This window comes from Bactrocera neohumeralis, unplaced genomic scaffold, assembly GCF_024586455.1.
Source record: "Bactrocera neohumeralis isolate Rockhampton unplaced genomic scaffold, APGP_CSIRO_Bneo_wtdbg2-racon-allhic-juicebox.fasta_v2 cluster10, whole genome shotgun sequence".
NCBI lineage: Eukaryota > Metazoa > Arthropoda > Insecta > Diptera > Tephritidae > Bactrocera > Bactrocera neohumeralis.
In genome coordinates, this window is record NW_026089623.1 from 16359961 (window position 1) to 16376478 (window position 16518).

General features: G+C 30.4%; 1 long non-coding RNA gene across 4 annotated transcripts; it reads right to left on the reverse strand.

Moving 5' to 3' along the window:
* Positions 1 to 292: 292 nt before the first annotated feature.
* On the reverse strand, positions 293 to 9367 carry LOC126765427 (uncharacterized). 4 transcript variants are annotated; one of them, XR_007668377.1, is made up of 7 exons: positions 8512 to 9367; positions 1404 to 1476; positions 1243 to 1337; positions 1084 to 1184; positions 810 to 987; positions 577 to 741; positions 293 to 503 (listed from the first exon to the last, which is right to left on the reverse strand). It is a non-coding gene; the product is annotated as an uncharacterized LOC126765427 (long non-coding RNA). The 4 variants fall into 4 exon arrangements; XR_007668379.1 differs by lacking the exon at positions 8512 to 9367 and having other exon boundaries at positions 1084 to 1181; positions 1404 to 4319; XR_007668378.1 differs by lacking the exon at positions 8512 to 9367 and having other exon boundaries at positions 1400 to 4318.
* Between the last annotated feature and the right edge of the window lie 7151 nt (positions 9368 to 16518).

Sequence of the window (16518 nt, forward strand, 5' to 3'; positions counted from 1 at the left end):
CATATTAGCGTAGTGGGCAAACCACTCGCTTGCCATTCCCTCAGTCTAGAGTTCGAAACGCGAATTTTTTTTTTTTTAATTAAAATGTTTATATTAATTTCATTAATAGCTTTTATATTATAATTTTTTGAGTTTAAGAAACTAAAAATAATCTATAATATTATATTTTTCTAATTACATTAGATTACTTTAAATTCATTTTTATAAATATTTTAAAGAAAAATTTAATTACATAGTAAGATCTATATCTTTTAATAATATTTTTAAAATAAACATTCATATTAAAGCTATTATAGTTACACTATTAAAATTCATTTTTGTTTATACATTCTTAAATCCTACTACATTTTTTTTTTAATTATTATCTATTTATTTGGATTCGTTCGATTCCTCCACAGCTTTTCGCTTCCTGTATTTCTTTTGTTTGTACCTATGGTGGCTCATTTCGATGGACTTCCGAATTTATTTTTCGAAATTCGCCAGTCCACAAGTAACGAAAGAATCTAATAAATTATAATGAAGAGACAAATTAAAACACATCCTCTTAACTAAATATGTATATGTATATAAATTTACCATATAATATGTTAGATGCCAGTAGAAATTTCGATAGGGGTTGTTTCCCTCCTCTACCGTCCCAGTTACACAAAAACAAAAATTCGTCAGTGTATATATGTATGTATGTCTCAGCATATCATGTAAATTATCTGAATTTCCCTTTGTTTTTAAAATAAACTGTTTCTGTAAATTGAATATATTTAGCAAAAGTTTAAATAATATTTATTGAAAAAAATGTATACATTACTAACCGTTGCAGTAGCAAATTCCTCGCATTTCAGTTTATTGGTAGCGTGGAGGCAACTTCGGTTTGCATACCATCTATTTCTTCACCAGTCAGTCGGCATACTGAATGGTGAATTTTTCTAATTAAAACCTTACATTCTCACACAGTTTTTTTTGGGCCATTTCTTCGCTTTTATGAATTATCTGAAAAGAGATATGTACGTATGCAGTAAGAGGATACAATAACAAAACAATACGTTCTCTATATTGGTGAATACTTATAGAACAATATAAACTTACATTTTCTTTCATATAGCTGTCCATCTTTTTCTCCATATTGGATACTCTTGTCGGCAATACTTCTAATTGTGCAGAAATAGTTTTTAACATATTAAAAACTTCTGAAAAAAGTTATAAACATAATAGAGAACAATGCATTTTAGAAAAGTATTGGATTACCATTTCAATCCACAGCCAAATTGTTTTCATTTCGTTTTCCTCTGAGTTGTAGCAACCAGAAATATCAAATTTTTTGCGCTTCAGTGTCAGTTGTTCTACATTAACAAATGTGTACAAATAAAGTGAAAACTAAAACGCCAAATTTACATGTACATACATACCTTTTACAGGAGTCGAAGACGTTGTTGGGAATTCTTCAAAATCAATTGCATCAAAGAGGGCTGGTGAATCCATCTGTTCGTAAAATAAAAAATTGGCAGTATCAAAATTCTTTTAAATAATTCATATCATGAAATAAAATACATTCGGAAAATACCACAATTACTTTAAATAGTACTAATTTGAAAATTCATGAAATAGATGATGTAAAATTGGTATAAGAAGAAACTTGCCCTCATGTGGAATAGAAAAATATTTATAAACTATATCATCTTTTTCGATTTTAAACAATTGTGGATCTAATTTATTTGCCAACAAAATACCTAAGCCAGTTGACGATTCCAATGGTTCTTGAAAGTAGCTTTCAACACCCAAGAAACAATGCGACGATACTATAGCACTACCAGACTCGTCTGTCATGCCTATTACTTTTATGGGGCCTAATTTTTTACTAAAACAATAAGAGTCTTTTTTTTTTATAATCTATATTAAATGAATTAATTTTAGAAATTTTATTGCAACTAAAAGCTGCACTATTTCTTTCTTCAAGCCTTAAATGAAATTGCTGCAGGATTTTATTGGGCTTATTTACATATAAGTTTTTTTAAAAATTGCATGTGATTTTCAAACTTATAAGCGGAAAAGTTATCTAGAGGCCCATATAGCTTAGTACATTCAGTTAAATGGAGTAAACCATGTATGTTGTAACTAACTAAATGGTCTCCGTATATATTTCCAAACAAATCAACGAATTCTTCCAAGATTTGTTGGGCAACGTTGGCTTCAGTGCTATATGACTTCTTGCATGATAGTAGCCTTATACCTGAGTGCAATAAGAGGAAATGGTAGTAATGGTCACCACTAACGCAATCTTTTAGAACAAATATACCTATATACAATAAGAACTGCCTAAACTCTGTCGCTTTCCAAATATTGATTTCATCTAAACTTCTACATATTCGGCCGAACTCTGAAGAAACTAAATTGGAGAGAAATGTTATTTTTTCGTTAATTTTGCTAACGTTTATATTGCTTTTTTTCATCAACAATTGAAGCAACTTTTTACATACACCAAGATCTACAAGGTGCATCGGGTCTAAAGGAAATTGAGAATCCATTTTGAAATTTCCTGACTCTAAAATGCTTTCTCTAAATTTAAAAGGAGTGATGTGATGTGATCTGTCATTTCTATTTTTAAAAGACAGGTCAGTCCTTAAATTTTTTATTTGTTTTGAAAAACAAACTCTCCGTTCTTTATAGTCACCAATTTGATCACATTTAGAACAGCTACTTTTTCCAGTGTGCGATTGCACACCTGTAACAAAAGCTCTAGCAGGAGCATCGCTGCAAAATAAACGAATATCAGATTTTTTCTTTATAGGATAAACACTAACTTGAAGGCCACTTTTTTTTTTTTAAATAATTTACCTCTCCGCAAAATTCTTTCAAAAAATCATTGATGTTCCAAGGTTTTTCTGTTCCAGAAAAGCACGCAATTGTAAACGGAAATACGTTTGGAAAATCAACTATGGACGCTAAAATAGGCCACAATACTTTATTTGAATTTTTGAATAATTTAAGGCCATCTATTCCCACATCAAGCAAAATGGTATTCGTATTTTCCAGTTGAGGAAATAAATTATTCTTAAAATAATTTTGAATTCCTCTATATAAAAAAGATCCACTTGGAATCGTTTGAATATTTACCTTTTTTCGGTTGGTACCTAGGAGACTTTTAGCCGTTAAAGGTAAATCAGTGCAACCTATTTTTCGCAGCGTTTGCAACAGATCGCTCAATGTATTGTGGGATACCCTATTTCTTAAAGCCCATGCTTTTAATTCTAAGCTAAATATATTATTTTCTATCATTTTTAAATTTACACTATCACTATCACTAATATCGCTATCGCTGCTTAGCGAAAAATCAAGGGAGCTTTTTAAAGTGCACCCCTCCACAATAGGATCAAATTCAGAATTTATATCTTTTTCAGAAAAGTTCATAAACTGAGACGCACTAAGATTAAAAGCCTTTTTTTCTCGGCTCATATAAGTACTGCATGTATTTTTTTTTTCATTTTAATTGTTATGTTTGCAACTTATCCTTTTCTCACACACGTTTGTAGTAACCACTTAAAAATTCTTTAATCAAATATTATATATGTACATATATTATAACAAACAAATTTATTTAATTTCAGAAAATGAAAACTTCTTATCGCGACGCGTTCATAAAAGAAATCGTTTTTCTTTGAATTCAATTAGTCGCAACGAACAAGCAAACGTCAAATTCACGGTATCATGCCGTACGCTTTCACATCCATTGTTTTCAATAAGCAATGACAGCTTAAAAATCAGTTTGTCTTTTTTTGTTTTATTTTTCTTAACATCTGTTGAGTAAATAGCGTGTAATATAAAACAAGCAAAAGACATAATTGATTGATCTCTTACTCACTTGACAGAATTGTGAGGGTGCGTTAGTGACATGTAAAAATTATGTAAATGTGTTGGAGTTTCGGTCACGCAGGTTTTGCTGGGATCTACATGTGAATACATATAAGTATGTATGTATGTTGTGTATGCATTATTTTTGTGGGTATGTCATACGCACATATTTACAAGTGTACGTATAAGTAGGTATGATGCTATTTCAAACGATTGTTGTTTTTGTAAGGCAATGTTTGTAGTTTTTGGGGGTGACATATTTGCATGTGTACGCATATGTATACAAGTATGTAGGTTTGTGTATGCGTTATTTGTGCCAATGTCATACGCACATATTTATGTAAGTACATATGAGCAGCGCGCACATGTTATTATTGATAAGTGATAATATGGTTTAAATTCGCGAAAGCGAACATAAACACATATGGTCATGATACATGTGAATATAAATTTTGAATGATAAAATATACGATTTATTTACATTTATCACTATTATAATATATGTAAATAATTTTTTTAATATATTATGATAGTTTGTTATATATGTACATATGTATGTAATGAAGTGTACACATAAGTATGAATATATCAAATACAAAAAATTATTTAAAAAATAGGCTTTATTTCCACATTAACTAAGAATATTGCTTTGAAAAAGTAAGCTAATTCAAATGTATTCAATTGCACATGTATTCATTAATATGCACAAAAAGCCCTGCCAACCACGGCTACCCGCTTGTAACAGATATTCCAAGCCAACTACACATTTTTTCTCTATACACTAACACCAACGCAAATTTTCGGGTTATTTTTTGTTTACCTAAATGCGATGAAAAAAAGTTTGTTTCATTTCTTGATTTATTTGAATGAGTGCGAAGGAGAAAACATAATTGTCAATAGTGACAATAGAAAATCCCAAAAAGGGTAATAAAAACGATTGAAAGACGCATATCGTTCGTGATCGTACCATCGTAAAGGAGGCTCGTACAACAAGAAGGAAAGTAAATGAATTTTATGTGATTTTTATACCCTGAACAGGGTATATTAAGTTTGTCACGAAGTTTGTAACACCCAGAAGGAATCGTCGGAGACCCTATAAAGTATATATATAAATGATCAGTATGTCGAGCTGAGTCGATTTAGCCATGTCCGTCTGTCTGTCCGCCTGTCCGTCTGTCTGTATATATACGAACTAGTCTCTCAGTTTTTAAGATATCGTTTTGAAATTTTGCAAACGTCATTTCTCTTCAAGAAGCTGCTCATTTGTCGGAACGGCCGATATCGGGCCACTATAACATATAGCTGCCATACAAACTGAACGATCGGAATCAAGTTCTTGTAGGGAAAACTTTCACATTTGTCAAGATATATTCACGAAATTTGGTACAGACTATTTTCTAAGGCAACAATGTAATCTCCGAAGAAATTGATCAGATCGGTTAACTATAGCGTATAGCTACCATACAAACTGAACGATCGGAAACAAGTTCTTGTATGGACAACTTTCACATTTGACAAGATATATTCACGAAACTTGGTATATGTTATTTTCTAAGGCAACAATGTAATCTCCGAGGGAATTGTTCAGATCGGTTAACTATAGCATACAGCTGCCATACAAACTGAACGATCGGAATCAAGTTCTTGTATGGACAACTTTCACATTTGACAAGATATATTCACGAAACTTGATATATGTTATTTTCTAAGGCAACAATGTAATCTCTAAAAAACTTGTTTAGAACGGATTACTATAGCATATAGCTTCCATACAAACTGAACACATAGTTACTAACAGAAATGCACCTGTGAAGGGTATTTAGCTTCGGTGCAACCGAAGTTAACGTTTTTTCTTGTTTAACAATATTTTTAAAATAATTAATTCATTTATTTTTATAGCTTTGGAAATCAGAACTGAATTGGAAGTAGCAGCAGCAGCTATATCATCAGAAGCGGCAAATATCAATTGTTAAGTAAGTATGTGAAAAAAGTGTGTGTACTTTGAAATTGGACTGCGCAGTCCAATATAATACGCAAAAATAAATACATACATATGTATGTATTTTATGCGTTTAAGGCGCCCTGCACAATCCAATATAATATGTGAAAACAAATGTTTGCTTTATATTTTAAATAATCAGATAATATTATTATTTTGTTTCAGATATTATTATGATTTTTATTTAATTATTATTTCTTTTCAGATTTTATCACAATTTTTATTTAATTAATCTTTGCTTTCAGAGTAAATTCTATTTGTATTTAATATAATTTATTCTTTTAGATAATATTAATCTTCTTTTGCAGATATTATTATCATTTTATACAAATAATCTTTCTTTTTCTTTTAGATATTACAAATTCAATGTAATTATTATTTATTTTCAGGTATTAATAACCTTTATTTTATTTCAGGTATTTGTCTTTTATAATATTTGTCCACTCTTTTATTTTCAGGTTGTAATAATTCTTTTCTTTAATTAAGCTTTTTTCAGATATTAATTATTTTTTTAAATTAAATTTATTTTTATTTATATATAAATTATAATAAATTTTATGTAAAAATGTAAAAAAAATAAAATCAAATAAAAATTTTAAAAATTAAAAAGTTTACTTTGAAATTTTAAAAGTAGGAATTAAAAATGCAACCCCGCATCAGCTATTTAAAAAGAGAAAATGCAACCCTGCATCAGCCGTCGATTGGGGATATTAGAGCAGGACAGATATACTTTTTTATATGACACTGCTGAATGAGCGCAACAAAGATGTATGATCACATGTATACATACGTGACTGGGTAAAATTGTCGCTCGGCCTATGCTAAAGTACACATGATTACCCTATGGATTACCCACTGATTATCTGATTTTTTACCCGCTCATGGTTGGCAGGGAGAATTCATACGAATACACATGTTTGCATATAAACGTATAAAACTATGTATAAGCAAAAGAGCGAACATGCGTCTGTAACTGCAATATCTAAGTTTTGAGCATAATTTTTATTCCACGCTCAGCTCTGTTCAAGCAAAATGTTAAAATTTCTCCTGCCGAGTGGCAGTGGTGAAACACCTCCATCTCGACCGAGTTAGCCAAAAATATTTTTACGTTTTTCGCGCCGTGAACCTTCTCTATGATAGACGTTCTCTGTATGTATGTTATTATAATATGGTTAGAGAGTGATATATATGTTTTAAGATCATTTATTTCTATCTTACTCTAACATAGCATCGCTTAGAACATCAAATAACGTTTATAAAATGTTTGCCAATTTATGAGTATTTGGCATAAATTTGCAAAACTTCAAGTTGATGGAGGCACCTCTACACAAATCATGAAATTGCTAATTTTTCTTATGTTTAATATTTATCTAGGCACAACTCCGATTTCTTTGACGCCGCGATTTGAAGGTACCGTTGGAAAGAGGAAGTCCTCCTGATTAAAAAATATATAGGGTTATAGGTACCACAAACGCTTAGTTTACGAGATATTCGACCTTAAAGTTCAAAAATTCGCAAAATTGGAACATTTCAAGAAGCTATTTCACCACGTTAAACCCACTTTATTCACATTTTTCTCTTCAAATTAATTAAATTACACTATAATCTTTTAAATAAATCCACATTTTACACTTTTAGCAGGTTTTTTATTTAAAAAATCTTTGTTTTAAAAATTACATTTTACCCTCGTTTGAACCTCAATTGTTTACCAAAAATTACGAAGAAATGGAGCGCTGCCATATTTTCTTTTTTAAATTTATTAAGCAAATAAGTAATATTATATACATGTATTAGTAATATTATATAATAATATTATATATACATATGTATAAGTAATATTATATAATAATGTTACGTAATAGAGTGTAAGGTTACAGTACAGTACGAAAACTCAAATTTTGTTTCAATATGAGTGCATGATAACCGTAAAATATAACCACTTTATATCCAAAACTCATATTTTAAATATAATAATATATATATCGTCACCTAAAACACAAACCAAAGTATCATAAAAAATAAATTGAAATCGCTGACAAATACTTCAGTCACCCCAGGTATTCGCTCGGCTAGAGTTATTTCTTTAGAGCACGGCCGAAGGCCGCCAACGCAGAAAGGAGTACTACGCGATATTACTTCAGTCACCCCGGGTATTCGCTCGGCCAGAGTTAATTTTTTAGAGCGCGGCCGAAGGCCGCCAACGCAGAAAGGAGTACTTCGCGAAAGTACTTCAGTCACATAAATTACGTATTACAGATATACATATGTAGAAAGTATATTTTTTATAGTTAATATAGAAAAAAGAATCACGCGATAAAACAAACAAAGAAAAATTGTTAAAAATCCTACATATTTACTGTTTAACCTCATAATTGTAAACAATCTAACCTTTTCAACGATGAGTGTGCTAAGTGATTTTTAAATTAATAAATTTAGGTAAAATATAGCAAAATAAAAGTGAAATGTAAGCTTATTTTCAAAGCTTAGAGTGTGTATTTAAATATACAAAGTAAAAAATGTGAAAAAATTTTGTGAAACATAGAGAAATAACATGTTTTCTTAGTGTAAATTTTTGAACTTTTAATCGTGAATATGTTAAAAAATATTAGTAATTTTTACATTATTTTTGGATATTCCTCCGCTGGGGAGGCTCCCCTATCCGTACATACCCCATTTATACGGAAATTCGGTTTTTTTACCCCTCCGCCAAAGTAATCGGAAATTAATAAAATCGCTGCACCCTAATATGTATAGTGATTATATTTTTTTTAAGAAACCTTATGTGTCAGTCAGTATATGAAGTATACATATGTATGTATATAGGATATGTATTATTTATAAAGTTTCTGGTATTTCGATCCTCTGGTTGACATTTTACACCTTACGTCATCGCCCTGGCTCTTATTCTTGCAAGTTGTAAGAGTATAAAATGTTCGGTTGCACCCGAACTTAGCACTTCCTTACTTTTTTTTTTCTTTTGTTTTGTTTTTTTTTTAGTTATTATTGGCTTAGGTAAGTACACGGGTAAGTATTTAGCACTCCACTTCATATATATAACTATGTACATATAGATGTATTTTTTGTTACAGGTTGTTGTTATTTTTTTTATTGCACTTTTGATTCTGTTTTTAGGTATCACACACACTTCCACTTTACTGATTATATATCAGTTTATCTGTATACATATACATATGTATGTATATGCTATGTATAGATTTTAATCCTTTTTTATAACTTATAACAAAGTTTTGTTTTGTGTAATTTGTTTCTGTCACTACCACTGAACCGTGAAAGCCCAAAAACCGGAATGCGAAGAGTGTAACACAGGTAATTGGTTAAGAAAATAATTTATTGCACAATTATTTTATTGCACTCTATATATTTTAAATTTTTTAATCACGCACTAGTCCTGCTGGGGTGCCAAGATGCGAGATTTTACTAAATTTATTACGAAAAACGGAAGGGCAGAAATGCTCGGAAGTACATTACTTGAGATGGTATGTTGTCGCAATTGTAAAAAAGTGTATAAATGCCATAGTATGCAGACTTCCAATCTCAATAGACACAAATGCTTTACCTCACATATAAATAAAGTGCCCAGACAGAAAGTAAGTGAGGAGAATAAAAAATTAACTTTAGAAGCTTGCGCTGATTGGGTGGTTGAAGAATGTCGTCCGTTTTCTTCCGTGGAGGGGTCGGAATTTAAAAATTAGTAAAATTTTTTGTGCCTTTAGGAAAAAATGTTGATGTTGCCGACAACATTTTCCTATTTTCTTTAAGCTTTTTATTCTTATTACAATAACTGTTACGATTCTCTCGAACTAAAATTACAATAAATCATTAAGTTTTGATCACTCATCGGAATCGGTTGTTTTAATACACATAACTGGCGCAGTCAAAAAAAAAAAAAAAAAGAACCGAAAAAGAAAATAATCACAAAAATATATTTAAATATATTTACAAGTGTATGACTAATTGTTATATATAAGTGAGACTGGCTATTAAAGAAAAAACAATAAAGTGTGTGGATTTAAAAGTAAAAAAAAACTATTGCATTTTATCGCTCAGAAAAAAACACTAGAACGTGACTTTTTTGGTCATTTCCATCCAGTGTGAAAATGTGAAACCAGAGAAATAAAAAAGGAATAAAACAAAATGAAATAAATTTAATATAAAATTAAAATAAAAATAAAAATTAAAATAATAATAAAAATACAATAGAATAAATTAAACTAAAAGAGTTCCGTAATCAAGTATCGGTAAAACCAGCAAAAGAAGCCACCGATTTCCCGCCAAAACTTATTTTTGTGAAACCTATGTACACAAATACCGGTTTTGTGGGCGCAAAAAAAAAAAACATTGGAGAGCGAACAAAGCATAAAATAATATATAAAGAACAATTGAACTGACAAAATTTACCATGGCAACGAGCAACGGTGCTTTAACATTTACATTAAATAAGATAATTAAAGATGCACATTGCATTCGCGAGTATAAAGGTGACAACTCATGCGCTCTTACTTCGTTCTTAAGAGAAGTGGACATGGTCTTAACGTTTTTTCCAACGGATTCGCCAGAGAAAACCTACGTGTTTCATCGTATTATAATCAATAAGATTCAAGGTGAAGCTTTGCACGTCGTTCGAACTCTTGGCCCCTCACCAACATGGATAGAAGTAAGAGATATTCTTATACGAAACTTTGGTATTAAAAAATCTTATAACCAGTTGTATCAAGAGGCATTTATGCTAGTAAATAAAAATGATATTGTTAATTATTATTTAGCTCTAAGAGATATTTTATGCAAAATAAATGAGAAATTCGAGTACGATGACGAAAAGCCTATTGAATTTAGCCCAAAAAATGTTGAAAAAACTATATTAAGAACATTTTTCATTCACGTACAGGTAAATACCGCAGATGCTAATTTTGATCAAGGAACAAATGTAGAAGGATTTGAACGTTTCAACAATTATCAACAATATTCTAATCATAGCAACTTTCAATATAACGAAAATGATCACGAAATAAATTTTCATACAATTGCCTCAAAACGACACTTCCCTTAATTGAGATTACAATTAAGCATGATAAATTAATTGCTTTAGTTGATACCGGATCCACAACTTCTCTTTTAAACAAAGACAAATTGTTGCAATATGAAAGAATACCTTTACATAACCCAATTTTATTTTCTTCTCTTAATTCAAAATCAAATATTTATCATGAAATCATAACCGACTTACCAACTGAGTTCAACGAAAATGCCACTATGTCATGGAAATTAACAGATTTTAGAGATAAACAATTCGACGCAATAATAGGGCAAAATATATTAAAACCTCTTCAAGCCGTAATTGATATGAGTAAAGAAGTAGTTATTATTAACCATAGTGTATTAAAATTTCTTCCTAATTTTCCATACAATAGGCACGAAATTTACCAATTAGAGCCAACAAGCCTAGGGAAAAATGTAATGGATAACCTGTTTAGTGACCTAAATATCGAGGAGTCAGCTGCACTAAAGACCATTCTTAACGATTTCCAAGATTTAATTTTTATGGAGGGTGAAATATTAAGTAATACTAATTGTGTAGAGCACGAAATTAAAACCGTGTCTGAAAAACCAGTTTACTGTAAAATGTACAGATACCCCATGTACACGAGAAGGAAATTTATAGACAGATAGACGACATGCTACGTCAAGGCATCATTAGGAAAGTGCATCACCTTATAATGCACCTTTGTGGATAGTGCCCAAAAAAAGGATAGTTCAGGGGTGGATAAGTGGAGAATAGTAATAGATTACCGAAAGTTAAATCAAATAACAGTAGAAGACAAATTCCCTATTCCTAATATTGAAAGTATATTAGATAAACTAGGCCGAGCTCAATATTTCTCCACGATAGATTTGGCAAAGGGTTTTCACCAAATCCTCGTTAAAGAGGAAGACCGGTCGAAAACGGCATTTTCCACCCCACATGGTCACTACGAATTTACGCGAATGCCTTTTGGGCTCAAAAATGCACCGGCCACATTTCAGCGTCTAATTAATACAGTTTTGAAAAACGATATTAATAAAAGATGCGTCGTCTACCTTGACGATATTTTAATTTTCTCCACAAGTTTACAAGAGCATGTCGTCGACATTAAGCATATTCTTAACAAATTAAGATATTCAAACTTAAAAATTCAAATTAATAAGTGCAAATTTTTCGCAAAAGAAACTCCTTTTTTAGGCCACATACTCACCCCAGAAGGAGTGAAACCCAATCCGGCAAAAGTTGATTGCATTTTAAAGCTGCAACTACCCAAAAATGTGAAGCAGATCAAATCGTTTCTAAGTGTTACCGGATATTACAGAAAATTTATTCGCGACTACTCAAAGGTAGCTTATCCACTAATAAAGTTTTTGCGAAAAAAGAATGCTAAAGTCAATCCTAATGATCCCAATTTCATCACTGCTTTCGAAAAACTTAAAACAATAATAACTGAAGCTCCCGTACTCAAGTACCCCGACTTTAAAAAACGTTTTCAACTGATAACAGACGCTAGCAACTATGCAGTTTTGCAGCAAGACAATCATCCAATTTGCTTCGCTAGTAGAACCCTAAATGACCATGAAAAAAATTATTCTGCCACTGAAAAAGAGTTATTAGCAATTGTTTGGGCTACTGGTTACTTTCGACCTTATTTATTTGGTGTTAAATTTGACATTCTTTCTGACCATCAACCACTGCGATGGCTTTTTGTTAAATCACATGTAAAAGATCTAAATCCGAGATTGTATAGATGGCTCGTTAAACTTAGTGAATTTAATATTAACATTAACTACATAAAGGGTCAAGATAATCATGTTGCAGACTTTTTGAGTAGAATTAGATGCGATGAAATACATACACTTAACTCATCAACTGAACAAGCCGATTCTCTATATAATAATACCGATGATCATGAGACATTGACATTCCCAGGAAGAAGATACTCATAATCATATTGGCATTCTTAACACAGTTGTTAATCGTTTTAAAACGCAAATAATTCTTACAGATGATAAAATCAAAGGCTTTGAATATAAACATAACAAAAAGAAAATATTTATTAATTCAGCTGACTTAGAAACAAATTTCGAACATTTATTAACAGAACATATAGGTACTGGAAAAGTAGGTATATTTACTGCATTAGACGATCATAAATACAATATTTTACAACAAAAAATAATAGACTTATTCGAAGGGAACGGAAATGTGAAATTTGTAAGATGTTCGTACAATGCAAAAGAAATAGAAAGTGAAGACCAAGTTTATAGAGAGATCCAAAGATACCATAAGAATGAAACGGGACATGCAGGCATAAACGAAAATTATGAAGGTTTAAAACGGCTGATATATTTCCCTAAACTCAAAGAATGCATACAGAAGTTTATAAATAATTGCGATATTTGTAGCAGATGTAAATACGATCTCAACCCTATTAAAGAAAACTTTAAATTTACAGATATTCCGACGGACACAAAGCAAATAGTACATATGGATGTGTATACAAATTCCAAATGCAATTTCTTAACCTTTATAGACCGTTTTTCGAAATTTGCAACAGCTTTCTATCTGGAAGATCGTAATAATCAAACGATAATCGAAAAATTACGACATTACAAATCCCAAAGAGGAAATTTTTATAAAATTATAACTGATAATGAGTTCAAAAGCGTTAATATAAAAGATTTTCTTAAAACCGAAAACATAGATTTACATTTTGTTAAGCCAAATAACCACACAGGCAATAGTGACATTGAGCGACTCCATAGTACATTAACGGAAAAAATAAGAATTTTGTATATTGAAAACAAAGAATTAAGCATAAAAGATAAAATGAGTAAGGCTGTAGAATTTTATAATAATAGCTATCATTCTGTTACAAGATATAAACCAATCGATGTTGAATATGGGAATTGTAATAAAAAAATTATTTATGAAAATATTTTAAAATTTAAAACAAATTATCTTAAAAAAAGAAATAAAAATAGAGAAATATTTATGGATAATAGGAAAGAAGGATATATCAAAAACTATAAATCTTTACGACATAAAAATGAACCTAAGTTTAGATTTAATAATTTACAAAATGTTCATAGTTCAAACATAAAAAGACAACTGAAATTTGAAGGAAAACATCAAAATCTCATTTAATTTATTTAAAATAAGTATTAAACTCAGGAGAGTTTTAAATTTAGGCGATGGAGAAATTATGTATGTAAACATGTCTACAAAAATTATGTTTATAAACATTGTATATTATGTTACACTTAAGTTGCCGACAACATTTTCCTATTTTCTTTAAGCTTTTTATTCTTATTACAATAACTGTTACGATTCTCTCGAACTAAAATTACAATAAATCATTAAGTTTTGATCACTCATCGAATCGGTTGTTTTAATACACATAACTCGCAATAAGAAAATAAGACGAACAAAAAAGTTTCTGTTGAAATAACAAAATATGTATTGTATGTGATTTATGGAAAGAATATGTTAAACGCGATTTTTATCACACTGCATTTTGCGAAGGATTTCAAACAATACGATGTTGTCCTCGGAATGAAGTCCATGGATTATTCACAAACTACAGGTCTTAATATTAAGAGAAATCTGCAGTTCGGCATTAATAATGCTGTCTATTTTTTTTTGTCATAGACAGAGGAAGCCATGTGAAAAAGACGTTAGAAAGTAACCATAGGCTTAACTGTTCAAGTTATCTTTTCTCAAACGTATTGAAATCTAGTGTTGAATCTACACATGAGCTTAAAGACATAACATTATCCTGTAAGAAGCTTGTAAATATTTTAAGAAATCGGGTATGCAACATATGCTGTAAATATCGTTGAAACCCCACTGCCCAACCCGATAAAATTCACATTTTTATTTGATGCAGAAATGAACAGGCTTTCTAATTTAAATATATGAGTAATTCAAAATTTAATTAAAATTTACTGGGATTTTGAAATAATTTCCAAAAAACTACAGGGATGTTCGAATCCTTCATTGTGCTATGTAATTCCCGCAATAAACAGGATAAAAGAAATTTGGAAGTTCGATGAAAATGATATGCAGGCAATTTCTGCGTTAAAATTAAAGATTTTGGAAGGTATAGAAGGAACTTGGATTCCAAATTTGAATGTACGGCAAAAAGTGGCTTATTATTTTTATCCACTAGTGTTGCTTGCAAGCTAGTTAAATGAAATTAAAATGTTTTCCACTGCTGAAAAATTCACACTATCACTATCAAATTCACACACCAGAAGATCATTCAATATTTTAATTGAGCCATACAACATCATCTTTCATGACTTTATCAGCAGGTAATTCTTCTTCAAATAACGAAGAGAGTTTCTTCTTTCGAAATCTGCTGCCATGTACGAATACTTGTTTAACAGAAGTTAAAAATGTGTCAGATGAACAACGTCGCTAGAGAAAATGTGCAATTTTTTTTTAAATTTCAATGTTATGCAATGGTGGCAAAATAATAGCAAACGATATCTGAGGTTGCCCAAGTTAGCATTTAAGCTAGCAGTGCAGCATCAGAGCGAGTATTTTCGCTTGCCGATAATATTAATACAGAAAAGCGCAACAGAATAGCGCCTAAGACAGTAGACAGCATTCTTTTCTTAAATTCACTTTAGTTGCTGGTGAAAATGTAAAAATATTTGAGAAAAAATAAAGAAATAGATGAAATTAAAAAAGATGGGTCAAGCCACGCCAAGTGGTCCATGAAAATTTCGAAAAATCTTCGATTTTGAAAATTAGCAGTTCATTAGGAAGGGGACCAGACGCATACCCCGTGATATAAATATTTCGTAAAATTCTTTTTTTATTAAAGTTAAACATTGCCCTTATCTCAACAGAATAACTGGTAATATAAATAAGAAAAAAATAAAGAAAAATAAAGAAATTTACAAACATAAGTATGTATGTAAGTGGAGTTAAGAAATTCGATTTCATTCCAATAAGGACTGAACTGCGCAGTTAGTATTAAGTAAACAATATTGTAACCTATAAATAAGTGTATCATAAAATAAAGAACACTTTTCGTTTTTAGTCAAGAGGAAGATAGTTTATTTTTTAAAAACGCTTTCTGCGCTACCGCAAAGTTAATTGCACATAATTATATATGTATGTGAACACATCGGTCTTTTAAGATGATATCAAAACTTTTAATGACTTAATCAAGTAAATATATAAATTTATAACTAATTACCATAAACTTATATTAAATTCAATTTAAGTAATAATACGTACCTTACTCTATAATATATTTTAAATAATTGTATGGAATCATCATGAAATTTGCCAATTTTGACGCACATTCATATTATATATACTTAAGTACATGCCAAAAGTATGTCGATCTATAAATTATATGCAGAGTCGTTTGCGCATAGTAAATAAGCAAATTTGTTAGCGTATATTTATTAACATTGGAATTATCATTATTTTTCTCTTTTAACACTGACAAAAGGCTCAACTCTGCTATTTTCGAATCGGGGCATCTCGATGGCATACTAACTGTCAAATCTATTGCTAAATCTGTATGTGGGCATTTGTTATCATAACATAAACATTTGCGCAAAGGCGTCGGGTAGGTAGGTTCGAGCTGATGTGGCTCATGTTTTGAGCT